Raw genomic sequence first — 20,224 nt, forward strand, 5'->3', positions numbered from 1 at the left:
TCCTAAAGTTTCCTATATAAGCTCATACATCTTGTACCATTTTAATCATTTTTCAATATAACTTTGGACGAACAATATTATTTTTTCCGATATGTCTCTCAAACGAAAGTGGTTAACTCTAGAATAGAAAATAAATGTGTTGGAAGATTTTGTAAAAACCAAATCGAACCATCGTCAACTTGCCGAAAGGTTTGTTCCAGTTTTCTAATAATAGATGATGATAATTTTACCATAAATTATTATTGTTATGAATAAATGTGATGATTATTATAAAAATTATTAAATAAGTCAATTTTTTGATAATTAAGAAATACTTGATGCATATCATATAGCTAAATAATTATGCAATTATGTACGTTTTTAAAATCTATTAATAATGAACAATTTTTAAATAGATGTTTGGAAAAAAAAACCCATATTTTTTCATTATGAATCTTGCCTACCTCCTTCTAACGACCACCTCCAAACAGTGGCCACTTTGCTTTCCCCCATCAGTGACCGTTATTGAGAGGTTCGACTGTATTTATTTAAAAATGCAACTTAACCTGAACTAAAGTAACAATAATGGATGCCAGGGTACAAACTGGCCAACAATTACAATATCAAACCGCTACTTTCAAATTGAAATATCTCATCCACTTGAAATAAATAAATAAATAAATAAGTCTGTCAGGATTTAATTAAAACAGTACTTAATATTAACATACGTAATAGCTCAAGTTTGAATTACTGTTATTAATTGACACATAAATAAATTAAAACATCATTTTTGTGGGTACTTTAAAACAAAAGATTAAACAAGAGAAATCTAACTAAATAGAATTGTATAAAATATAATATTGATAATTTTTCTTGTAAACTTGATATCATTATGTGAACGGAAAGTAAGTACATATCGTAAAGAAAGGACTTCCGCTCTTATAACCATGTACTGTATCCACTATTTTCTGTACGACCTTAAGACTGGTAAGTACAAAATAAATTTACAGCACTTAAGTAGAATTCTTAGATTATACGAGGGTCGTTTGAAATATCCGTGCAAAGTCAGAGAGATAGCACCACTGGTGCGTATCGAGGTTATGTTTAGTTAGTAGCATCTATTGGAAGAACACACACCAAGTTTCAGCCAGATCGGTCGATTTCTTTGTGTTTGGCATTCGTTTGAATCGAGGAAGTCGAGTGATTTTCAAAAAATGGACGAAAAAGAATTTCGTGTGTTGATTAAACACTACTTTATGAAAGGCAAAACCTCAGGAGACTAAAGAGAAGCTTGATAAACATTATGGTGACTCTGCACCTTCGATTAGAACAGTTTATAAGTGGTTTCAAAATTTTCGGAGTGGCCATATGGGCACAAGTGACGCTGAACGTTCTGGACGCCCTGTTGAGGTTACTACTCCAGAAATCATTGATAAAATCCATGATATGGTGATGGATGACAGAAGAGTGAAGGTGCGTGAGATTGCTAGTGCTGTGGGCATCTCGAATGAACGGGTACATAATATTTTGCATCAACATTTGGACATGACAAAGCTATCCGCAAGATGGGTGCCGCGATCGCTCACGCTTGACCAAAAACGAAATCGTGTGAAAAGTTGCAAGGACGATTTGCAGCTGTTCCAGAAGAATCCGCAGGACTTTAAGCGTCGTTTCGTCACTGTGGATGAAACATGGATACATCACTACACTCCTGAGACCAAAGAACAATCTAAACAATGGGTTACCAAGGGGGTATCTGCGCCAAAAAAGGCGAAGACCGTTCCTTCGGCCGCAAAGATTATGGCGACTGTCTTTTGGGATTCGCAAGGAATAATCCTCATCGACTATCTGGAAAAGGGTAAAACTATTACAGGTGCATATTATTCATCGTTATTGGACCGTTTGAAAACCGAGCTGCAAGAAAAACGCCCACGATTGGCCCACAAAAAAGTCCTTTTCCATCACGACAACACACCAGCTCACACCTCAGCAGTTGTGGTCGCAAAATTAATGGAAATAGGGTTCCAACTCGTTTTACATCCCCCCTATTCTCCAGACTTGGCTCCCTCGGACTACTATTTGTTCCCCAATATGAAGAAATGGCTGGCGGGAAAAAGATTTTATTCAAACGAGGAGGTGATTGCAGAAACGAATGGCTATTTTTCAGACTTGGACAAATCCTATTATTCGGAAGGGATCAACAAACTAGAGCAGCGTTGGACGAAGTGTATAAGCCTAAAAGGAGACTATGTTGAAAAATAAAAAAGGTTTACCCCAAAAAATTAAGTAGTTTTTATTTTTGCACGGACTTTTCAAACGACCCTCGTACTTTCACTTATTGCCAACCTTGATGTGAAAAACTCTTTGGCGGAAATTCGAAATTCTTCAAATAAATTAATTGAAATTAAGTATGAAAAAAAAATTGCAACTAAAAATTCAACTAAAGATTTTTGACTTAGTTTTAGCTGTATATTAATTTAAATTACAGAATGTATCGCGAAAAGTGATTGGTGGTGAGAGGGAGGAGTAGGGATTGAGGATAGAGAGACAGAGGAGAAGAAAACCACCATTTTCCCACAACTTGTGCGTAAAAATACTGAAGAATGGCCGCAGCACAATTCCTTATAAAGAGGAAAGGAGTTTTGTACGGCGTCAAGTTATACTAGTTACGCATTTCATGTGAGCAATGCGGGTTAAAATAAGCAAACTGTATTTAATACAAATAACTTCTTTTTTTTCAACTTTTTAAAAACTAATACAACTCAGACCAATGCTGCATATTTCAGCTACTTATGTATTATTATACAAAACAAACAATTAAATAAGTAAATAATAATAAACAACCATTTTTAGAAACAAATAATTAATTTAACCAAACTTGCCAATTTGGTCCAAATTAAAATTAATCAAAATGTGAAGTTGGCAACAAATCACGATAAAAAATATTATATATACCTACTCGAATAAATATATATAATAGTATATATAAAAAATTCTACCTCACAATGCATAAGATTAAAAGAATGACTTTTAAGTTTGGCCGAGAATGTGATGCATTATTCTACCTACCACAAGCAGCATCATTATCAAATTCAGAAAGATTTTCGCCCCTATCCAATTCACTGCAATTATTTTTGCCAGAAAAATGATTCTAAGTGACCGCAAGCAGTTGTTTTAAAACCAAATTTAGATGGAAACGCTGTAGCCATTTTTTTCAGAAAATTTCAAAAAGCTTTGAAACTTATTCAGTAATGTTTAACTTCCGGATTAATCTCTATTATTCTTTAGAATGGTACGAGGTCTGTAAATTAAGTAATGAGACTGATTTTTTAATTTTTTTTTATTCAAATAGAATTACAATTCTATATTGTCACCTTCAAAATAACTTCCTTCTGAAGCCACACAGCGCTGGAGACGTTTCTTCCACTCCTCATAGCAGTGCTTGAACTCCAATACTGGAATAGCCTTCAGCTTGGTTGGTTACAGCCGTTTGAATGTTTTCGACTGTCCCAAAATGAGTACCCTTGAAGTGATTTTTCAACTTCGAGAAGAGAAAAAAAGTCACATGGATCACAAGTCAGGCGAATAAGGAGGCTGAGGAGCCACAGGAATGTTATTTACTGGCCAAAAACTCGTTTATTGAAATTGCTGTGTGACAAGGAGCATTATCGTGATGCAACACCCGCTTGTTCTTGATGTTTGATTCTCACACGAATTACCCTTTTTCGAAGTTTTTTCAAGAACCTCTAAGTAAAAGTGTTGATTGACCGTTTGACCTTGAGGTAGAAACACTTTGTGGACGATTCCTTGGATATCGAAAAAAACAAATCAGCATGCTCCTTGTCACACAGCAATCTCCAATAAACCAGAGTTTTTGGCCAGTAAAAACATTCCTGTGGCTCCTCAGCCTCCTTATTCGCCTGACTTGTGATCTTTGTGACTTTTTTTCTCTTCTCGAAGTTGAAAAATCACTTCAAGGGTACTCATTTTGGGACAGTCGAAAACATTCAAACGGCTGTAACCAACCAAGCTGAAGGCTATTCCAGTATTGGAGTTCAAGCACTGCTATAAGGAGTGGAAGAAACGTCTCCAGCGCTGTGTGGCTTCAGAAGGAAGTTATTTTGAAGGTGACAATATAGAATTGTAATTCTTTTTGAATAAAAATTAAAAAAGTCAGTCTCATTACTTAATTTACAGACCTCGTATGTAGAGCCTTGAAATTAAAAATATATACATTGCAATATCACATCAATTTCTTCTATTCATATGTAAATTGAAATGTTTTATTTAAAATTTTCAGAACACTTAAAAGTAGATTTCAAAATAGAACTTTTAGTTTTCATTAAAAGTATTTTCTAAATCACTATTATTGCAAATTATTAATATCAATATTAGTTTAATACTTTAGAACTATGTATTGGTTATTAAATTATACACAAAATACAATCCACCAAGGCCTAAAAATAACGCGTGCGTACAAAAAAAGAAGAAGCTATCTATAAAAGCAATTTTCCAATTAAGTTAACGCGAACAGCAGGGGTTACTGTGTCATATGAAAGCAGGCGCTTAGATTAGCAGCCAGCAATGTGCAAAAGGTCAAAGGGCCAATTGGCAGACTCTTCTTTTACGATATTTATATATGCATATAATATGTACAGATCATATCTTTTGAAATTATGGAGTCCTAAAACCTTCAATTTATAATAAACACAAGAATATCATTTAAAGCTCCAGGAGTTTAGCATTAAATGAAAGTAGGCCCACTGTAAAGGAGTTTAATACTGTAAATAAGAATTAAAAATCAAATTAGTTTGTTTTGTTCAAAAAAAAATTGCTCAAGAATGCATTCAATACAATTACAGCTATTTGGCGGTGAAGTCATAGTTAGTAGATTATAAAGGAGGGTTTGCCCTATAATTTAAAGAAAATTTGGGAATTTTATCTTTTATAGAAAAAGAGAAAAAAATTGTCAAAGTTGGGTGTTTTTCAACGTTACGCTTTTTCGTGCAGTTTTTGACGATCAACCCTTATAAAACTGTCCTACCGGACAGTTTTAATATCTCTTAATATTTAATGACTTCAATATAATTGTCTATGAAATGATGGGCCTAAATTTGTACTAAAAATAAATTTCGATTTGAAACCCCAAAATGATTTTCAAAGCTCTGATAGTCCTTTCTGTTTAATACGTCAAAGCACTTGGTTTAAGTCATAGCTTTTTATATTTATAATGAAATTTCCTAAATAATAAAGATTGAACACCATTAAACGATCAAAATGTTTGTATTATTTCGCAAGTCATGTTGATTAACTCCGTGCTCTAATCTAAATTGGTGCAATAATTCAACACTCAAATTCAGTAGCAGGTGCTGAATGATAAGGGTAAATTTACTTGAATTTATATTATAAATAGAATTATATTAAAAAAACAATGTGTACATTATTTCATCGCATTTCTCCACTTTTTTGTTTTGTTTTTAAGGAGTTAATCGATTTGTGCAGATTGAATGGCTCAAATATCGGAACTATGAATATTTGGAAACGTTAAATATAAGGCCTGTGACATTTTTTATTTACCCAAAGGGAGATTTTCAAGTTTTTTGAAAGATTAACAACCGCTAGGGAGGTGAATTCAAATCAGACCTCTGCTACAGCTCTATGCGAACAATTATTTTTTTCCCCAAGTTTTTGTGAAAATTGTTTTTGAAAAAACTAGAAGTTAATTATGCTGGAAATATTTTCTGGATAAATTAAAATCAAATTTTAAATATTTATACTATCTACGTCACCAATCAAACCACATTCATACAGATTTGAACATTCCTTTCGTCACACAAGTGGCTGAAAACACGATACAGAAAATTCCATCTTAACATTCAAACACACCACAATCCACTTATACAACATCTACGAGGGTCGTTTGAAAAGTCCGTGCAAAGTCAGAGAGATAGCACCACTGGCGCGTATCGAGGTTATGTTTAGTTAGTAGCATCTCTTGGAAGAACACACACCAAGTTTCAGCCAGATCGGTCTATTTCTTTGTGTTTGGCATTCGTTTGAATCGAGGAAGTCGAGTGATTTTCAAAAAATGGACGAAAAAGAATTTTGTGTGTTGATTAAACACTACTTTATGAAAGGCAAAACGCCTCAGGAGACTAAAGAGAAGCTTGATAAACATTATGGTGACTCTGCACCTTCGATTAGAACAGTTTATAAGTGGTTTCAAAATTTTCGGAGTAGCCATATGGGCACATGTGACGCTGAACGTTCTGGACGCCCTGTTGAGGTTACTACTCCAGAAATCATTGATAAAATCCATGATATGGTGATGGATGACAGAAGAGTGAAGGTGCGTGAGATTGCTAGTGCTGTGGGCATCTCGAATGAACGGGTACATAATATTTTGCATCAACATTTGGACATGACAAAGCTATCCGCAAGATGGGTGCCGCGATTGCTCACGCTTGACCAAAAACGAAATCGTGTGAAGTGTTGCAAGGACGGTTTGCAGCTGTTCCAGAAGAATCCGCAGGACTTTAAGCGTCGTTTCGTCACTGTGGATGAAACATGGATACAACACTACACTCCTGAGACCAAAGAACAATCTAAACAATGGGTTACCAAGGGGGAATCTGCGCCAAAAAAGGCGAAGACAGTTCCTTCGGCCGGAAAGATTATGGCGACTGTCTTTTGGGATTCGCAAGGAATAATCCTCATCGACTATCTGGAAAAGGGTAAAACTATTACAGGTGCATATTATTCATCGTTATTGGACCGTTTGAAAATCGAGCTGCAAGAAAAACGCCCACGATTGGCCCACAAAAAAGTCCTTTTCCATCACGACAACGCACCAGCTCACACCTCAGCAGTTGTGGTCGCAAAATTAATGGAAATAGGGTTCCAACTCGTTTCACATCCCCCCTATTCTCCAGACTTGGCTCCCTCGGACTACTATTTGTTCCCCAATATGAAGAAATGGCTGGCGGGAAAAAGATTATATTCAAACGAGGAGGTGATTGCAGAAACGAATGGCTATTTTTTTCAGACTTGGACAAATACTATTATTCGGAAGGGATCAACAAACTAGAGCAGCGTTGGACGAAGTGTATAAGCCTCAAAGGAGACTATGTTGAAAAATAAAAAAGGTTTACCCCAAAAAATTAAGTAGTTTTTATTTTTGCACGGACTTTTCAAACGACCCTCGTACTTTCACTTATTGCCAACCTTGATGTGAAAAACTCTTTGGCGGAAATTCGAAATTCTTCAAATAAATTAATTGAAATTAAGTATGAAAAAAAAATTGCAACTAAAAATTCAACTAAAGATTTTTGACTTAGTTTTAGCTGTATATTAATTTAAATTACAGAATGTATCGCGAAAAGTGATTGGTGGTGAGAGGGAGGAGTAGGGATTGAGGATAGAGAGACAGAGGAGAAGAAAACCACCATTTTCCCACAACTTGTGCGTAAAAATACTGAAGAATGGCCGCAGCACAATTCCTTATAAAGAGGAAAGGAGTTTTGTACGGCGTCAAGTTATACTAGTTACGCATTTCATGTGAGCAATGCGGGTTAAAATAAGCAAACTGTATTTAATACAAATAACTTCTTTTTTTTCAACTTTTTAAAAACTAATACAACTCAGACCAATGCTGCATATTTCAGCTACTTATGTATTATTATACAAAACAAACAATTAAATAAGTAAATAATAATAAACAACCATTTTTAGAAACAAATAATTAATTTAACCAAACTTGCCAATTTGGTCCAAATTAAAATTAATCAAAATGTGAAGTTGGCAACAAATCACGATAAAAAATATTATATATACCTACTCGAATAAATATATATAATAGTATATATAAAAAATTCTACCTCACAATGCATAAGATTAAAAGAATGACTTTTAAGTTTGGCCGAGAATGTGATGCATTATTCTACCTACCACAAGCAGCATCATTATCAAATTCAGAAAGATTTTCGCCCCTATCCAATTCACTGCAATTATTTTTGCCAGAAAAATGATTCTAAGTGACCGCAAGCAGTTGTTTTAAAACCAAATTTAGATGGAAACGCTGTAGCCATTTTTTTCAGAAAATTTCAAAAAGCTTTGAAACTTATTCAGTAATGTTTAACTTCCGGATTAATCTCTATTATTCTTTAGAATGGTACGAGGTCTGTAAATTAAGTAATGAGACTGATTTTTTAATTTTTTTTTATTCAAATAGAATTACAATTCTATATTGTCACCTTCAAAATAACTTCCTTCTGAAGCCACACAGCGCTGGAGACGTTTCTTCCACTCCTCATAGCAGTGCTTGAACTCCAATACTGGAATAGCCTTCAGCTTGGTTGGTTACAGCCGTTTGAATGTTTTCGACTGTCCCAAAATGAGTACCCTTGAAGTGATTTTTCAACTTCGAGAAGAGAAAAAAAGTCACATGGATCACAAGTCAGGCGAATAAGGAGGCTGAGGAGCCACAGGAATGTTATTTACTGGCCAAAAACTCGTTTATTGAAATTGCTGTGTGACAAGGAGCATTATCGTGATGCAACACCCGCTTGTTCTTGATGTTTGATTCTCACACGAATTACCCTTTTTCGAAGTTTTTTCAAGAACCTCTAAGTAAAAGTGTTGATTGACCGTTTGACCTTGAGGTAGAAACACTTTGTGGACGATTCCTTGGATATCGAAAAAAACAAATCAGCATGCTCCTTGTCACACAGCAATCTCCAATAAACCAGAGTTTTTGGCCAGTAAAAACATTCCTGTGGCTCCTCAGCCTCCTTATTCGCCTGACTTGTGATCTTTGTGACTTTTTTTCTCTTCTCGAAGTTGAAAAATCACTTCAAGGGTACTCATTTTGGGACAGTCGAAAACATTCAAACGGCTGTAACCAACCAAGCTGAAGGCTATTCCAGTATAGGAGTTCAAGCACTGATATAAGGAGTGGAAGAAACGTCTCCAGCGCTGTGTGGCTTCAGAAGGAAGTTATTTTGAAGGTGACAATATAGAATTGTAATTCTTTTTGAATAAAAATTAAAAAAGTCAGTCTCATTACTTAATTTACAGACCTCGTATGTAGAGCCTTGAAATTAAAAATATATACATTGCAATATCACATCAATTTCTTCTATTCATATGTAAATTGAAATGTTTTATTTAAAATTTTCAGAACACTTAAAAGTAGATTTCAAAATAGAACTTTTAGTTTTCATTAAAAGTATTTTCTAAATCACTATTATTGCAAATTATTAATATCAATATTAGTTTAATACTTTAGAACTATGTATTGGTTATTAAATTATACACAAAATACAATCCACCAAGGCCTAAAAATAACGCGTGCGTACAAAAAAAGAAGAAGCTATCTATAAAAGCAATTTTCCAATTAAGTTAACGCGAACAGCAGGGGTTACTGTGTCATATGAAAGCAGGCGCTTAGATTAGCAGCCAGCAATGTGCAAAAGGTCAAAGGGCCAATTGGCAGACTCTTCTTTTACGATATTTATATATGCATATAATATGTACAGATCATATCTTTTGAAATTATGGAGTCCTAAAACCTTCAATTTATAATAAACACAAGAATATCATTTAAAGCTCCAGGAGTTTAGCATTAAATGAAAGTAGGCCCACTGTAAAGGAGTTTAATACTGTAAATAAGAATTAAAAATCAAATTAGTTTGTTTTGTTCAAAAAAAAATTGCTCAAGAATGCATTCAATACAATTACAGCTATTTGGCGGTGAAGTCATAGTTAGTAGATTATAAAGGAGGGTTTGCCCTATAATTTAAAGAAAATTTGGGAATTTTATCTTTTATAGAAAAAGAGAAAAAAATTGTCAAAGTTGGGTGTTTTTCAACGTTACGCTTTTTCGTGCAGTTTTTGACGATCAACCCTTATAAAACTGTCCTACCGGACAGTTTTAATATCTCTTAATATTTAATGACTTCAATATAATTGCCTATGAAATGATGGGCCTAAATTTGTACTAAAAATAAATTTCGATTTGAAACCCCAAAATGATTTTCAAAGCTCTGATAGTCCTTTCTGTTTAATACGTCAAAGCACTTGGTTTAAGTCATAGCTTTTTATATTTATAATGAAATTTCCTAAATAATAAAGATTGAACACCATTAAACGATCAAAATGTTTGTATTATTTCGCAAGTCATGTTGATTAACTCCGTGCTCTAATCTAAATTGGTGCAATAATTCAACACTCAAATTCAGTAGCAGGTGCTGAATGATAAGGGTAAATTTACTTGAATTTATATTATAAATAGAATTATATTAAAAAAACAATGTGTACATTATTTCATCGCATTTCTCCACTTTTTTGTTTTGTTTTTAAGGAGTTAATCGATTTGTGCAGATTGAATGGCTCAAATATCGGAACTATGAATATTTGGAAACGTTAAATATAAGGCCTGTGACATTTTTTATTTACCCAAAGGGAGATTTTCAAGTTTTTTGAAAGATTAACAACCGCTAGGGAGGTGAATTCAAATCAGACCTCTGCTACAGCTCTATGCGAACAATTATTTTTTTCCCCAAGTTTTTGTGAAAATTGTTTTTGAAAAAACTAGAAGTTAATTATGCTGGAAATATTTTCTGGATAAATTAAAATCAAATTTTAAATATTTATACTATCTACGTCACCAATCAAACCACATTCATACAGATTTGAACATTCCTTTCGTCACACAAGTGGCTGAAAACACGATACAGAAAATTCCATCTTAACATTCAAACACACCACAATCCACTTATACAACATCTACGAGGGTCGTTTGAAAAGTCCGTGCAAAGTCAGAGAGATAGCACCACTGGCGCGTATCGAGGTTATGTTTAGTTAGTAGCATCTCTTGGAAGAACACACACCAAGTTTCAGCCAGATCGGTCTATTTCTTTGTGTTTGGCATTCGTTTGAATCGAGGAAGTCGAGTGATTTTCAAAAAATGGACGAAAAAGAATTTTGTGTGTTGATTAAACACTACTTTATGAAAGGCAAAACGCCTCAGGAGACTAAAGAGAAGCTTGATAAACATTATGGTGACTCTGCACCTTCGATTAGAACAGTTTATAAGTGGTTTCAAAATTTTCGGAGTAGCCATATGGGCACATGTGACGCTGAACGTTCTGGACGCCCTGTTGAGGTTACTACTCCAGAAATCATTGATAAAATCCATGATATGGTGATGGATGACAGAAGAGTGAAGGTGCGTGAGATTGCTAGTGCTGTGGGCATCTCGAATGAACGGGTACATAATATTTTGCATCAACATTTGGACATGACAAAGCTATCCGCAAGATGGGTGCCGCGATTGCTCACGCTTGACCAAAAACGAAATCGTGTGAAGTGTTGCAAGGACGGTTTGCAGCTGTTCCAGAAGAATCCGCAGGACTTTAAGCGTCGTTTCGTCACTGTGGATGAAACATGGATACAACACTACACTCCTGAGACCAAAGAACAATCTAAACAATGGGTTACCAAGGGGGAATCTGCGCCAAAAAAGGCGAAGACAGTTCCTTCGGCCGGAAAGATTATGGCGACTGTCTTTTGGGATTCGCAAGGAATAATCCTCATCGACTATCTGGAAAAGGGTAAAACTATTACAGGTGCATATTATTCATCGTTATTGGACCGTTTGAAAATCGAGCTGCAAGAAAAACGCCCACGATTGGCCCACAAAAAAGTCCTTTTCCATCACGACAACGCACCAGCTCACACCTCAGCAGTTGTGGTCGCAAAATTAATGGAAATAGGGTTCCAACTCGTTTCACATCCCCCCTATTCTCCAGACTTGGCTCCCTCGGACTACTATTTGTTCCCCAATATGAAGAAATGGCTGGCGGGAAAAAGATTATATTCAAACGAGGAGGTGATTGCAGAAACGAATGGCTATTTTTTTCAGACTTGGACAAATACTATTATTCGGAAGGGATCAACAAACTAGAGCAGCGTTGGACGAAGTGTATAAGCCTCAAAGGAGACTATGTTGAAAAATAAAAAAGGTTTACCCCAAAAAATTAAGTAGTTTTTATTTTTGCACGGACTTTTCAAACGACCCTCGTATGTTCCAGAATATTTCCAGGCAACACTTCTAGGACAGTCTTAAAAGACAGTGGCCTCACGATCTCCTTTCTGATGAAGAGAGTCAATAGAATTCAGAATGTTATTGGAGTGTCACCGCTTGGGTAATTTCTCCACTCTGATATGTGTGAATGTTATTTATTGTTATCATTGTTGCTTATAACGCAAAATGCGTTGATTGTAACTAAATAAATGATTAAAAAAAAAGTATTTATAAGAAAAACATGTGTATGTTATAATTGTTAATAAGTCTAAGCCTTGAGAATCGAAAGGTTGGCCAAAATATAATAAATAAATACAAAAGTATGACTGAAATCAGCAATATTCTTTCTTACTTTTGGATTAATGAATTAGTCACCAAAAAGCGATGAATAATATTAGAACCAAGAAAATGCATTTTGGAATAGCTGTTACTAATCGCGAAATGGTATTTTTTTTGCTAGAATTACAAAAAAATTTAAAGAAAAACAAAAACATCGTGCACAAAATGTCCTACTAAATTTAAATTGGCTATTTACTCCCCCACCTCTTCAACTAGATTTTATTGAAGTTTTTTTGATTCTAGGCCAAGATCACCACTCTTTTAAGGCACCATTATATAAATATCTCTGCTCGAAAGAGTTCTTACATAATGTGGAAATAAAATAATTAAAATAAAAATAACGGCGAGAAATGAAGGTAACTATTTGGCAGGTTATGGGGGCGTTCATTACCTTTCCACGGATATTCTTAAACTGGTGACCAGGTCCCCCGGGTTTGTTCTAGTTACAACCGTTTCCTGTAGCTATTCTAACTTCCTGCAACAAGCCATTCTGGTTGATATCCTAAGTGGTTTTACTTTAATACCAGAATTATCAACACGAAAAATGTCATTACTTCCCAGTTGTTTTAAAAAATTATATTCTTTTCCATGGGTTCCAAAAAACCAATGAAGTCAAAATATCCAAAATCAATAATAAAGTCGGATGTGCTGTGTATGATCCGGTTCGGAACTATTTTACGATAATTAAATTAGAAGATGAGGCGTCCATCTATACAGCGGAGCTAATTGCTATTTTAACGGCTTTAAAATATATTTATTCGTTGTCGGAGAAAAAATATACCATTATTAGTGACAGCCAGAGTGCGTTGCGTAAATTATCACATATACACAACCAGTCTACAGGAATGAATCACATTATCGCAGAGATTGTAGAAACTATTGCCATTTTTAAAGAGAAGGGAGTCTGCATTAATTTTTTGTGGATAAGGGGTCATTGTGGTATAAAAGAAAATGAAATTGTTGATACACTTGCAAAGGAAGCCACCAATAGTGGGGAAATGGCTAATTATAAATTACCACACACCGATATCAAGGGTATAATTGCAAAAGCAGCACTACAAAAATGGCAGACAGATTACAATAATGGTGATAAAGGTAGATTCTATAAAACTATGGCAGATCAGTTACCTAGACAACCATGGTTTAAGGGAACTGTCACTAATAAATGGGTTGTTACGACAATAAGCAGGCTAAGAGCGAACCACGCGGTGTGCGGATCGTATCTACACAGGATCAACAAAAGGTCCTCTCCTCTTTGCGTAGATTTCAATGAGGAGGAGGATTTCAAACATGTAATAATGATATGTCCACGTTATGTGGTAGAAAGGAAACGAATGTTTGACGATATATACAGGTATTTAGATGCACCATTTCGCTACGAAGACATTATATTCTCCACCAACATTTATGTGCTCAAGTCGATAGCAGAGCTAGCAATGAAATATGAATGTATTTAAAAGTTATAGCCGACTAGAATGAATGCAAGAAAATGATTAGAGAAGGATTACGTGATTTTAATTTCGGTTAAGCTATAAGGATGACAGGAGCACAGAGTGCTGCTCCATCCATTAGCAGTAGTTTATGTAAATAGCAGTATATAGTAGAATGATGAATGTGTGAAGCGAATGTATTTGTAGGTAAGAATGGAGAGTGAGTGATATTCTAGTGATAAGCACCTAGACGATGCTGGCTGTATGGCGGAAGCCAATGCCAAAAAAAAAAAAAAAAAAGTCAAAATATAAATTTATAGAAATAAAATTGTTCTAGAATACACAGTAGATAAAAATGGCAATTGATATTCAGACTTTTTTTTTAAATTTTGGCTTTCAAAGTTAAGCAAAATTTTGTTACAAATCCTTTCACTCCCTAAGCAAAAATTTCTCTAGAAGCTAAATATTATTCAAAAATAATTTGTGAATCCTAAATATTTTATTTTCTTAATCCTCTTTTACCTGAGCTTATTTAAAACTAAATTATTTTTATTTTAAATATTTTTCGATAAAATAATGTGGTTTAAAAATTATTAAGCTACTTTGAAGATCCGCCATATTTTTTCCAGTCTTCTCCTAAACTATTTGTGAATAAATAAATTAAAAAAAAAAAAAATGTGTAAGAAAATATTCACGTTAAATTCGATTAAAGTGCGCTCAACTTTAACTCTTACTCCACTAAGAGAATATTAAACTCAGCGGCTAAAGCTCCAATTAATACCGAGCTTCGTGCCAGATTTTAAAAATAATACACGGAAATTCAGAGCGTCCATATTTAAATCAAACCACCTAGTTCTCAATCACTCCCTGACCCATCCATACACCGCGGGATGACCTTGTCTCAACCTAGCTGGTATTTAAGGATTATTAATATTCATTTCTGTCTCTCTTTAAAGACAGTCTCTTTTTGGAAGAAATTGTTGAATAATCAAGAAGTGGGTTTAAAAAAAAAAAAGAATCCCTTTCCTTGGGATACTTTAGAGAAGTTTTTGATTTATTAAAAGATTGGGAATCTTTCAAACTTTCATTTCACCCGAATGCAATTATCTACTTAACTCAGCATCAACACTGTTGGATAAGTCCATTAGTGCAATCATTTCCCAGTACCTGATACCATAATTCATTACTAGTATTCATAATTCATGTTCAAAATGTGCAGGTATCTCAGAAAAAAAAATCATCCTTGCAGAGAAAACATTTATTTGTGACACTAATTTGGAAAAAAGATTCTTTTCTTAAGAGTATGGTTATCACTGCGACTCGAGCTGAAGAAACCACATGATTCTTTGTAACCCAGCACCCAGTAGTGTCATTTTTGTAACCCAGCACCCAGTAGTGTCATTTTTGTCAGTGACGTTCAGTATTATTGCTGTATTTTTTTTTTTTTTTTTTTTTACAATCAGCAATGCAACATTGGGAATCACAAAGAAAATTAGCCAATCCAGGAAGGCCTCTTTGCTGGATAGATTTTTAATTTTTTAAGCTGTAACCGAAACTGCATCAGATCCATAATGTTCATTTGGTATATTTTCTTGCATGAAATCCGTCTTAAAACGATTCCAAGGAAGAATTTGGGATTATATTTTGTTCAACATTTAAAGGGACCAATATCTAAGTAATATTCCAAAAAAGAAAATAATCGATTGAGCTATTGCCATTTTACTGAATTAATATTGAGTTTTTTATCGATTTTTTCGTTCCTCCATATTGTGAGTTTATTTTTTGATTTTATTACGATTTATCAAAGATACTTTTATGGATCATTTAGTAATTAAATTATTTAACTGTATAAATTGTAAAAATAATTATTATTAAAATTATTTAATTACAACTAAATTATTTTGCAAAAAAAAAAACAACAGGTTAGTCAAATCAATTTGTCTTACATTTCGAATTTTCCTAAAAGAAAAAATGTTACAAATAAAAATTATAGAACTGCATAAATGCAACTAGTGCAACAAGTATAAAGGAAATTTTTAGAACCATTTTTTGAGAAAAATTCTTCTATCTTAAAAAATTGATATAGAAAATTAGTATTTTCGGTTGATCATTTTGACCGATTTTTGTTTTCGAGTTCATTTTTAGGGTTCAAGGACCACAAAGTACAAATCTATCATCAGCACGATTACAGAACACTTTATAAAGGAGGAGAGAGAGAAAAATAAATAAATAATAAAATAAAATTAGTATTCTCCCCATCATTATCAAACTGTACAACTAATAAACTAACAAAGTTAACCCATCAAAAAGGTAAACAAATTGAAAATACTTTTTAGAATCTGCAATATTAATATAATGTGTATTTAGTGAACAATTTTGAAGTTATAGCAAACTCTCTGAAGGGGAGGAGGCGATGATGGTGATGATGTCGCCTGTGGATGTGTTCTCTGTGTGTTGAACACTCTCTACATACCCGGATCGGAATACACACCACAACAACAACAACAACAACAACAACAACAAGTAGAAGAAGCAGAAGAAGAAGAGTGGTTAAAGGCTGGTGAGTATGTTTGAGTTCGCAAAGTTCTTTGTGAAGAAGGACGACATTGTTTTAGTGAAGTGATGGTCGCCCCAGGGAGTTCACCGCCTTATCTACTCTGTGTGTGGTACTTGAGCAACTGGGGAAGTTCCATCTAGTTCGTCAGCTCTTCACACACATACTATCCTGGCAGCTTTACCCCACCACATCATAGGCCATACATCTTCTCTGTTATTAGCATAGACCTAGAGGCAATCGCTTTCCATCCATCGACATTACCTCATAAGACACGTTACATATATTAGAATATAATATCGTTAAATAATAGAGTTCGTAGCTTGAATTAATTACTTAGAATGCAATACTTATCTGTGTAAAACATAAACAACAGTTAAATAATGCATACAACAAAATGCAATATAAATAATAGAAGTTATACAAAGCAATAAATGCCGCAGCCAAGTACCGCCGTATAATGGACAAAGTTTCATTTAGAACAGCATGTAGACAGAGGCAGAAATGACAGAAAACAAAGCTGAACCGCACAAGAAGGCTATTACTAAAAAGTGGTAAGGAATAATAAACAATCTCAGAGAAAGGAATAGCTCAGTGATTAGCGAATACTGGCTTTCGACACGGAGATCATGGGTTCGAATCTAGCTGCTTGGCTGCTTAGATTTTCTCTTTCTGCAGCTCACTGTTCGGTGATGGAGTGTTGTCTATAACGAGAAAATACTGTGTAGTGGCCGGCATGCACCGAAAAAATGCTCCGAGCACCACCAATCTCAGACGCAGCTTCAATTATTGCATAATAATAATAATAATAATAATAATAATAATAGTAATAATAATATATAAATATATTTTTAATTGAAAGGAGGTGAAATGTTTTTTACGCACAGAGTGCCGGTCTCCCAACAAAATGGCCTACCGGCTAAAACACCCCCCTTCATCCCTGGACCTAGCCTGGATTCACTTATGCAGCATTACATCAGGCTAGGCCCCCCAACCTGACCCTAATTAGGGATTCATTCGCATCCTCCTCATCCAACTCCCTTTTTTTATTTATTAAAACCTCTCTAGCAAAAGTTGCGACCGCTCTCCAATTCGCTCTGCTTGTGAGCATTGTACTTTGGAATCGGTCAGCAGTCCACCGGCCGACGCTCCCCTCCAAATCCTTTCTGAGACGACCCCACCATTCACACTCAAAAAAGGTGTGATGGGCATCGTCTCTCATCCCTATACAATGGGGGCAGTCCCCTCCCGGCCTCTTGCCCATTTTCCGCACATAGTCTCGGAAGTAGCCGTGACCAGTGAGGAGCTGGGTGAGATAGTAATCTACCTCACCGAAAGACCTCCCGGTCCAACTGTTCACGTCCGAGACTAACTCCGCAGTCCACCTTCCTCTGGTCTCCTCCAGCCATGCAGCCAGCCATTCCGACATAGTACGCAGCCGCTCCTCTCGAGTGACTGCTGCCTTGTCCACTTCCCTCCTTCTCCCGAAGATTCTCTTTCGTTCGGAGGCGAGAAATATAATAGAAATGACCCCCGCAATAATAGTAATAATAATAATAATAAAAATAACAATAATAATAACAATAATAATAATAATAATATCAACAATAATAATAATAATAATAATAGAGTAGAGGGAAGGGATTAGCTATGAGGTTAGCATACTGGACTCCCACGCGGAGGTCCCGGGTTCGAATCCAGCAGCTGACCCTTAGATTTTCTCTTCCTAGGAGCTTCTTACAGCTCACTGTCCGGTGATGGACAGTGTTGTCTGTAACGAGAGAACACTGTCCGGAGGCCGGCAGTGCACTGGAAAAAGCTCCGGGCGCTAATGACCTCAGCTGTTGATGCGCCAAAAAAAAAAAAAAAAAAAAAAAAAAAAAAAAAAAAAATAATAGAGTAGAAATTGTTAAGCGGTATACCTCACGTATCAATCTAAATAAATAGTCAGACAGAGAAGATAAGCTAAGAGATTTAGTGAATCGAATCCTCATGCGGGAATCCCCGGATTCGAGTCCTATTTCACTAAGATTTTCTCTCACCAAAAAATGTCTTTCTAGCTCACCGACCCACTTTACCAATAAATAGGAAAATAGGGCCCGACTCAATCCGTACTGAACGTTTTTCTGGACGTTTCCATACAGTTACCACAGTTTCGAATTTATTTTATTAAAGAATCAATTAGTCTCAGCATACCTGAGATATATGTTGTGCAATTATAGTGTCTAAAATTGATTTAAGCACCCTGGTCAGCCATTGCTCTATCTTCTTAGTTAAGACGAGACCAAGATCTGAGTCATTGCTGCCAAAGGCATGTCCTTTCATTAACGTAAATTATCTACTGAATTTTTGTTTACTATAATTACTTACTAACTGTATTTAACAGATTTTTTTTCTTTTTTTAGAATAAAATTTTTCAATTTTTCTTATCTTCCATTTTATAAAAAACAAACAATAATAAAGTATGTTTACTTTACAATATTCTCACGTGTTTTCAACAAAGAGAGAGGAAAGCAGGGAGGGAAAAAAAAACTGTCTGACCTTGAGATTGTGTTTATGAATGAAGAATGTGTGTGTGGTTAGGTTATATTTTATCTGCCTCATTCATAAGATTTTGAGTGTTTTGTTCTTTAATATCAAACATTTATATCTATATTTTTTGTTTTATCGCAATTAAGATTTTATAAAAATAAATTAATTATAAAATATAAAATTATGATCAATTTTTTACCAATTATCTACTGATGATTAGGAGGAAACTGCATTTTCAGTGTGGTTTGTTCAATAATCGCCTTTAATGGACTACAAAATTGGAAAAAGCCAAATAAATGCATGCACCAAAGTATGGTAAATTTTGGGAATCATGCTTGCACGTTGTTTCATTAAAATTGTTGCACACTACACAGCTAAATCTTTACTAAATCCCTATACCAGAGCTTTTCTAAAGGAATTTTTTTCCCAATTCTTCGGAGGATGAGGAGGGTGTTGCCGTCCGATCCTAGAAGTTTCTCCATTTTTTTTCCCCACCCTGGCTATGAAATCCTTTCAGGTAGTTTACTTCTAGACCAATTTTGTACACGATGTCAACTGCCTATTGAATTCTCGCGTTTACTCCGTTTTTTTCTATCTCTTCTGGGTTTCTATTCGCTAACTCGACTGAGACACTTCTTTGGCGGAATCATTCTTTAGAATACCTACATCCTTTTATTCCGTAGTTTCCTCATCATATCCTCACCAATATTTTCTATCTTATCTTTCCTGCCTTCTTAAAGCAATTTCTCAACAAAAGAAAAAATTTATCAGATTCTATTACTTCCGCAATTCTTTTGTTTAAATCCTTGATTCCATTGATTGTATCAAAATGCTCTTCACAATTCTCATACAGGAAATTCCTTTTTAATCAATCTATTGCAGAGAACTTCTAAATCTGCTGCAATATTCGACTGCACACCATTCTCTGCACTACCATTATGATCTGAAATGGCTCTAGTTCATATTTTCGATGTGCCTTATTTACTAGACATTCACTTCTTAATTACTTCCATCGTTAAATCCAACTAAAAGTATTCTGTCTTTAGTTTTTTTAAAATTTATTTGTTAAGTTACACCAGCGCTAGATGCACTATTAGTAACAATGACAATAACTTACACCACTACAAACTCACTAATTGAGGGGAGAAGTTATCTAATGATAACACTCCCTAAGTCGTCTCCAGGATTAGCTACTCTCCTCAGAAGAGAGAAAATCGCGAGGCTACTGCTGTTTTAATCGTCTGGGAGGATGATCTGGATGGTGATGATAAATGGCGGACAAGAGGATTGGAATGAGAGTGCAAG

At 34.9% G+C, this 20,224-nt stretch overlaps 1 protein-coding gene across 3 annotated transcripts in view; it reads right to left on the reverse strand.

The window, feature by feature from the left end:
- The window catches only part of mnb (minibrain), a 159,620-nt gene that overhangs the window by 20,698 nt on the left and 118,698 nt on the right, over positions 1-20,224 (reverse strand). The gene's annotated exons all lie outside the window — the stretch shown is intronic.

The sequence above is a fragment of the Rhodnius prolixus genome, unplaced genomic scaffold (assembly GCF_049639745.1).
Source record: "Rhodnius prolixus isolate KJV_2025 unplaced genomic scaffold, Rpr scaffold_3, whole genome shotgun sequence".
NCBI classification, from domain to species: domain Eukaryota; kingdom Metazoa; phylum Arthropoda; class Insecta; order Hemiptera; family Reduviidae; genus Rhodnius; species Rhodnius prolixus.